Raw genomic sequence first — 8,661 nt, forward strand, 5'->3', positions numbered from 1 at the left:
CTCAAAATGCCCCTCAGAATGAGCTACCACCTGTATAGGCAGCAAATTCTGAGGGGGTCAAAATGCCCCTCAGAATGAGTTACCATCTGTATAGGTAGCAAATTCTGAGGGGGTAAAAATGGCAGCCAGAATGAGCTACCACCTGTATAGGCAGCAAATTCTGAGGGGTCAAAATGCCCCTCAGAATGAGCTACCACCTGTATAGGCAGCAAATTCTGAGGGGCTCAAAATGCCCCTCAGAATGAGCTACCATCTGTATAGGTAGCAAATTCTGAGGGGCTCAAAATGCCCCTCAGAATGAGCTACCACCTGTATAGGCAGCAAAATCTGAGGGGATCAAAATGCCCCTCAGAATGAGCTACCACCTGTATAGGCAGCAAAATCTGAGGGGCTCAAAATGCCCCTCAGAATGAGCTACCACCTGTATAGGTAGCAAAATCTGAGGGGATCAAAATGCGCCTCAGAATGAGCTACCACCTGTATAGGCAGCAAAATCTGAGGGGCTCAAAATGCCCCTCAGAATGAGCTACCACCTGTATAGGTAGCAAAATCTGAGGGGATCAAAATGCCCCTCAGAATGAGCTACCACCTGTATAGGCAGCAAATTCTGAGGGGCTCAAAATGCCCCTCAGAATGAGCTACCACCTGCATAGGCAGCAAATTCTGAGGGGGTCAAAATGCCCCTCAGAATGAGCTACCATCTGTATAGGTAGCAAATTCTGAGGGGTCAAAATGCCCCTCAGAATGAGCTACCACCTGTATTGCATTACAGTTTACTCAAACTATAGCAACTATCTCCCACATATTCTGCTAATGTGAAAACACCCTACTGGCCCCACTAAATAATCTTCCAATAACAATTGAGTTTTTTTTCCAAAAAGGTCTCACTTTCATGTAACTGCAATACAGGCATGTGAATAAAGAACTCCCCACATGGAAAGAACCTATATAAACATATATGTTTTAATATAGGATTTGATATAGGTTTTTAATATATGTGACATATATAAAATTGGCCGTTTTCCTATATTATATGTACATATATGTACATATATGCACATATATGTACATATATGCACATATATGTACATATATGCACATATATGTGTGCATATATGCACCTATATGTTCACCTACACTGTAAAAAAATGAATTACAGTATATTAATGTTAATTATAATTTATTAAACTGTGGAAAAACGGATCAATTATGTTAAATTACACATAAAACATTAAATTTTCAATCAAATTTATTTTACAAACCTGCTGTCCATCTACAGTAATTTACTTTTAAAATATATGTTTTCTATGTACAATAACTAAGATATTATTTATAAAAATGCAGTAAGCACATCAATTCAAAAACATGTTTGCATATTTACAGTATTAATATTTATTTGAACAGAACCACTCACAACTTCAACCTCTAAATTAAGTAGGCCTACTTGTACATAAATAGCAACCTTTACAGCCAATTTCTGTTAAATTTACAAAATATTGTACAGAAACTGCACATTTACATTATTAGTCATTTTACATAACACATATGTCAAGTTACTTCAGTTGTAGGAAATACAAGCTTAGTATATAATTTAGAATATGCAAAAATATCTACATTAAAAGACAATTATCTTTCTTTTATACTGTCACATTGCAGTTATTATTTTATACATGTACAATTAAATTTTATCCAAAGCAACTTACAAATGAAGAGTATGGAAGCAGCAATAAGTGCAGTGACAATTTTTAGTTAGTCTAGCAGTTTTGTTAAACAGAAAAGAGCTAGTTTTATGGGTCATGTGTTCACAAAAGAATGCATCTTTAGTGGTCTCCTGAAAATGGCTGGAGTTAGTCAGGTTATTCCACCAGCATGGAACAGTCCAGATAAAGGTCTGTGAAAGTGATTTTGTGCCTCTTTGGGATGGCACCACAATGCGCCATTTGCCTTCACAGCGCAAGTCTTCACAGTGCATCAGCAAACACTGATGCCAGTGGCTGGAACATGAGCTTGGATGAGTTGTGTAGCATGTTTCGATAGGAATGGCCTGATCATCCCAATGCTGTACAAGGAAAATCTAAAGATCGGGCAGTTCTAGCAATGTGGTCTGTGAAGATTAACTGATCAGTTATAACACAAAGGTAGGGCTGGCTGAAACCACGAGCACTTCCGTCATGGCGAGGTTCAGTTGAAGGTAAAGGTCATCCAGGTGAAGGTCGGAAATTTCCATCAAGCAGGCTGAGATGCGAGCAGCTACGGCTGATCATCCGCTGGAATGAAGGGTAGAGAGCTGTGTCAGGATAGCAGTGATAGGAAAAGCCATGTTTCTGAATTATTCTAGTTGCAATTATAACAAAATACTATTCAAAACAGCTGCATGATAAGATGCAAACAAAGAATTTGTTGAATGAGAAGAACAGTGCCCTTATTCCACACCTGCAATGCTCACCTGCTGTAGACCTCCAGTCTTTCCACAGGACCTGAAATCACACAAAAAAGCATAAAAAAATAATACAAATAAAAAAATAGGACTATTACATGAATTAAAACATGCCAGCATGTTTTACTGAGACCAAAAACCTCAACCTAATGTGATCTGGAAGCTGAGCTAAATTTACAGTATTTATAATTAAAGTAAAATTATATTACTTTGACTTAACGTTAGCTGCATCATATAACTCTCTAGGGGTGTAACGTAACTGTCCAATCATCTGGATCGATGATAATATAATATATTTTCATTTTTCCAGAGCTATATATATATATATATATATATATATATATATATATATATATATATATATATATATATATATATATATATATATGTGTAACTTATTTATATATAGGTCTATAGTTAATCGATAACGTTAGTTCATTGTTTCAAAATATATAATGACGGTAACATAACTACCACATACAACCTTTCAAACTTTATGAATAGCTAAGTTAATCTTTCTTGGTTAAACAGATGGAAAATTGAAAGAGGCCTGAACTGCTATAATTTTCAGTGTTTTACTCTCAACGCCAGTTATGTGACTGAACAACGATTAGAAATGTTAACAACAGCTTTAAAACAACCAACAACATCAATGTGCAGCCACACGATATAAATATCATAGAATGAGACTCTTACCTCAGCCCAGTGATCGGTTGATATGATGGCCGCTGCTTGTCAAAAGTCGCTGTAGTTGCCGAGACATTCTCGCTGAAATGGCGCGTTATTTTTCCTCACATAGTTCCGAGATCCTGCTCACGGCTGCTCAAATCCAGTTAATCTCACGACTCACTTCACGAGTGTAGCTTAGCCTAAAATAAAATAAAATCACCCGCTCTAACATCACTGTAACGTTACCTCTCCGCAAACTGTTGTGGGCGTGACTAACGGAAAATTAACCGGCAGCAAATTTGAAACTGCGTCACGCGCGCGCGCATGCAAGCACACGCACACACACACACAAACCCATCAAATGTACATGAATAGATGTGGTTAGGAAATTTAGGGGAGAATTAGTCAGTGCAAAAAATTATCAAAATTAGCTTCTTTTTTTTGTTTGCAAGGTTAAAGGTTAAAAGATTAGTAGCTACAATCCAATTTATAGTTAGACTAATATGTATAGGCCTAATGTACAAATACTATTATTTAGCCTAAAACAACTCACTAACCAACACATTATCTTAAATGGTAAGTAAAACATGTTGAATGACTGCTGATTTCTGTAGTTAAACATTCGTTTACTTTTTTCTAATTTTACAGAAAAAAATCTGTAAAATATTAATCACACTTTTATGTAGGCTAAAATTACATATTATTCTGTAAAAATCCATCTTAAAAAAAACAAACAGATGTAATAGGCTACCAGAATACAAGCAATTCCTGTAAATTTAATAGTCGAAATTTAAATTACAGCGAATATCTGTAAAACACCAGGCATTTCTTGTACAATGAAAAAACAGGAAAATTCTGTAAAAACAAAAAACAAAACAAATAATACAGACCATAACCTGTAAAATTACATTGAGCTATGACCGGATCCTGCCATGAGCTGAGACATATCTTGTATATATGGCTTATATGTGGATATAAAGAAGCAATACTGGAGACCTATATGGCCTGATATGCACATATATGCACCTCAATTTTACCTATATGTGGAATATATATGTGCATATATGCAGCATACATATTATCATATATGTACATATATGCAGCATACATATTATATATGTGCATATATGCAGCATACATATTGACATATATGTGCATATATGCAGCATATATGTACATATAAACTGCATATATGTTTCATATATGCGCATATATCCTCATATAGGTTCTTTCCATGTGGGTCAGACTGGCATTCCTAAAACATCCTCTAATAATAATTGAGTGTTTCAAAAAAAAGTTCCCAATTCACGTTACATCCTGGCTAGAACCCAGTTAGTTGCGGTGGGGAATCAGGATTTGGCCATGGGATGCTACAGTAGAACAGATGTTTTCCAGCTTGATAAAACGGTCCATAAGGAAAGGCAGCAAAATGCCCCTCAGAATGAGCTACCACCTGTATAGGCAGCAAATTCTGAGGGGTCAAAATGCCCCTCAGAATGAGCTACCACCTGTATAGGCAGCAAATTCTGAGGGGGTCAAAATGCCCCTCAAAATGACCTACCACCTGTATAGGCAGCAAAATCTGAGGGGATCAAAATGCCCCTCAGAATGAGCTACCACCTGTATAGCCAGCAAATTCAGAGGGGGTCAAAATGCCCCTCAGAATGAGCTACCACCTGTATAGCCAGCAAATTCTGAGGGGCTCAAAATGCCCCTCAGAATGAGCTACCACCTGTATAGGCAGCAAATTCTGAGGGGCTCAAAATGCCCCTCAGAATGAGCTACCACCTGTATAGGCAGCAAATTCTGAGGGGTCAAAATGCCCCTCAGAATGAGCTACCACCTGTATAGGCAGCAAATTCTGAGGGGCTCAAAATGCCCCTCAGAATGAGCTACCATCTGTATAGGTAGCAAATTCTGAGGGGCTCAAAATGCGCCTCAGAATGAGCTACCACCTGTAAAGGCAGCAAAATCTGAGGGGATCAAAATGCCCCTCAGAATGAGCTACCACCTGTATAGGCAGCAAAATCTGAGGGGCTCAAAATGCCCCTCAGAATGAGCTACCACCTGTATAGGCAGCAAAATCTGAGGGGATCAAAATGCCCCTCAGAATGAGCTACCACCTGTATAGGCAGCAAATTCTGAGGGGCTCAAAATGCCCCTCAGAATGAGCTACCACCTGTATAGGCAGCAAATTCTGAGGGGGTCAAAATGCCCCTCAGAATGAGCTACCATCTGTAGAGGTAGCAAATTCTGAGGGGGTAAAAATGGCAGCCAGAATGAGCTACCACCTGTATAGGCAGCAAATTCTTAGAGGGTCAAAATGCCTCTCAGAATGAGCTACCATCTGTATAGGCAGCAAATTCTGAGGGGGTCAAAATGCCCCTCAGAATGAGCTACCACCTGTATTGCATTACAGTTTACTCAAACCATAGCAACTATCTCCCACATATTCTGCTAGTGTGAAAACACCCTACTGGCCCCACTAAATAATCTTCCAATAACAATTGAGTTTTTTCCAAAAAGGTCTCACTTTCATGTAACTGCAATACAGGCATGTGAATAAAGAACTAAGACTGGCATTCCTAAAGCATCCTCTAATAATAATTGAGTGTTTAAAAAAAAAGTTCCCAATTCACATTACATCCTGGCTAGAACCCAGTTAGTTGCGGTGGGAAGTCAGGATTTGGCCATGTGACGCTACAGTAGAACAGATGTTTTCCAGCTTGATAAAACGGTCCATAAGGAAAGGCAGCAAATTCTGAGGGGATCAAAATGCCGCTCAAAATGAGCTACCATCTGTATAGGTAGCAAATTCTGAGGGGCTCAAAATGCGCCTCAGAATGAGCTACCACCTGTATAGGCAGCAAAATCTGAGGGGCTCAAAATGCCCCTCAGAATGAGCTACCACCTGTATAGGCAGCAAAATCTGAGGGGATCAAAATGCCCCTCAGAATGAGCTACCACCTGTATAGGCAGCAAAATCTGAGGGGCTCAAAATGCCCCTCAGAATGAGCTACCACCTGTATAGGTAGCAAAATCTGAGGGGATCAAAATGCCCCTCAGAATGAGCTACCACCTGTATAGGTAGCAAAATCTGAGGGGATCAAAATGCCCCTCAGAATGAGCTACCACCTGTATAGGCAGCAAATTCTGAGGGGGTCAAAATGCCCCTCAGAATGAGCTACCATCTGTATAGGTAGCAAATTCTGAGGGGGTAAAAATGGCAGCCAGAATGAGCTACCACCTGTATAGGCAGCAAATTCTGAGGGGATCAAAATGCCCCTCAAAATGACCTACCACCTGTATAGGCAGCAAAATCTGAGGGGCTCAAAATGCCCCTCAGAATGAGCTACCATCTGTATATGTAGCAAATTCTGAGGTGCTCAAAATGCGCCTCAGAATGAGCTACCACCTGTATAGGCAGCAAAATCTGAGGGGCTCAAAATGCCCCTCAGAATGAGCTACCACCTGTATAGGCAGCAAAATTTGAGGGGATCAAAATGCCCCTCAGAATGAGCTACCACCTGTATAGGCAGCAAAATCTGAGGTGCTCAAAATGCCTCTCAGAATGAGCTACCACCTGTATAGGTAGCAAAATCTGAGGGGCTCAAAATGCCCCTCAGAATGAGCTACCACCTGTATAGGCAGCAAATTCTGAGGGGGTCAAAACGCCCCTCAGAATGAGCTACCATCTGTATAGGTAGCAAATTCTGAGGGGGTAAAAATGGCAGCCAGAATGAGCTACCACCTGTATAGGCAGCAAATTCTGAGGGGTCAAAATGCCCCTCAGAATGAGCTACCACCTGTATAGGCAGCAAATTCTGAGGGGCTCAAAATGCCCCTCAGAATGAGCTACCATCTGTATAGGTAGCAAATTCTGAGGGGCTCAAAATAGTGTTTCAAAAAAAGTTCCCAATTCACGTTACATCCTGGCTAGAACCCAGTTAGTTGCGGTGGGGAGTCAGGATTTGGCCATGGGACGCTACAGTAGAACAGATGTGTGCCAGCTTGATAAAACGGTCCATAAGGAAAGGCAGCAAATTCTGAGGGGATCAAAATGCCCCTCAAAATGACCTACCACCTGTATAGGTTGCAAAATCTGAGGGGATCAAAATGCCCCTCAGAATGAGCTACCACCTGTATAGGCAGCAAATTCTGAGGGGCTCAAAATGCCCCTCAGAATGAGCTACCACCTGTCTAGGCAGCAAATTCTGAGTGGGTCAAAATGCCCCTCAGAATGAGCTACCATCTGTATAGGTAGCAAATTCTGAGGGGGTAAAAATGGCAGCCAGAATGAGCTACCACCTGTATAGGCAGCAAATTCTGAGGGGTCAAAATGCCCCTCAGAATGAGCTACCACCTGTATAGGCAGCAAATTCTGAGGGGCTCAAAATGCCCCTCAGAATGAGCTACCATCTGTATAGGTAGCAAATTCTGAGGGGCTCAAAATAGTGTTTCAAAAAAAAGTTCCCAATTCACGTTACATCCTGGCTAGAACCCAGTTAGTTGCGGTGGGGAGTCAGGATTTGGCCATGGGACGCTACAGTAGAACAGATGTGTTCCAGCTTGATAAAATGGTCCATAAGGAAAGGCAGCAAATTCTGAGGGGATCAAAATGCCCCTCAAAATGACCTACCACCTGTATAGGCAGCAAAATCTGAGGGGCTCAAAATGCCCCTCAGAATGAGCTACCATCTGTATAGGTAGCAAATTCTGAGGGGCTCAAAATGCGCCTCAGAATGAGCTACCACCTGTATAGGCAGCAACATCTGAGGGGCTCAAAATGCCCCTCAGAATGAGCTACCACCTGTATAGGCAGCAAAATCTGAGGGGATCAAAATGCCCCTCAGAATGAGCTACCACCTGTATAGGCAGCAAAATCTGAGGTGCTCAAAATGCCCCTCAGAATGAGCTACCACCTGTATAGGTAGCAAAATCTGAGGGGATCAAAATGCCCCTCAGAATGAGCTACCACCTGTATAGGCAGCAAATTCTGAGGGGCTCAAAATGCCCCTCAGAATGAGCTACCACCTGTATAGGCAGCAAAATCTGAGGGGATCAAAATGCCCCTCAGAATGAGCTACCACCTGTATAGGTAGCAAAATCTGAGGGGCTCAAAATGCCCCTCAGAATGAGCTACCACCTGTATAGGCAGCAAATTCTGAGGGGGTCAAAATGCCCCTCAGAATGAGCTACCATCTGTATAGGTAGCAAATTCTGAGGGGGTCAAAATGCCCCTCAGAATGAGCTACCACCTGTATTGCATTACAGTTTACTCAAACTATAGCAACTATCTCCCACATATTCTGCTAATGTGAAAACACCCTACTGGCCCCACTAAATAATCTTCCAATAACAATTGAGTTTTTTTTCCAAAAAGGTCTCACTTTCATGTAACTGCAATACAGGCATGTGAATAAAGAACTCAGACTGGCATTCCTAAAACATCCTCTAATAATAATTGAGTGTTTCAAAAAAAAAGTTCCCAATTCACGTTACATCCTGGCTAGAACCCAGTTAGTTGCGGTGGGGAGTCAGGATTTGGCCATGGG

The 8,661-nt window shown here is 40.9% G+C and overlaps 1 long non-coding RNA gene across 1 annotated transcript; it reads right to left on the bottom strand.

The window, feature by feature from the left end:
- Window positions 1–1,203: 1,203 nt before the first annotated feature.
- LOC137063673 (uncharacterized) lies at window positions 1,204–3,417 on the bottom strand. The gene is made up of 3 exons (XR_010901415.1): window positions 3,134–3,417; window positions 2,434–2,477; window positions 1,204–2,267 (listed from the first exon to the last, which is right to left on the bottom strand). It is a non-coding gene; the product is annotated as an uncharacterized lncRNA (long non-coding RNA).
- Between the last annotated feature and the right edge of the window lie 5,244 nt (window positions 3,418–8,661).

The sequence above is a fragment of the Pseudorasbora parva genome, chromosome 24 (assembly GCF_024679245.1).
Source record: "Pseudorasbora parva isolate DD20220531a chromosome 24, ASM2467924v1, whole genome shotgun sequence".
In the NCBI taxonomy this organism is placed as follows: Eukaryota; Metazoa; Chordata; class Actinopteri; order Cypriniformes; family Gobionidae; genus Pseudorasbora; species Pseudorasbora parva.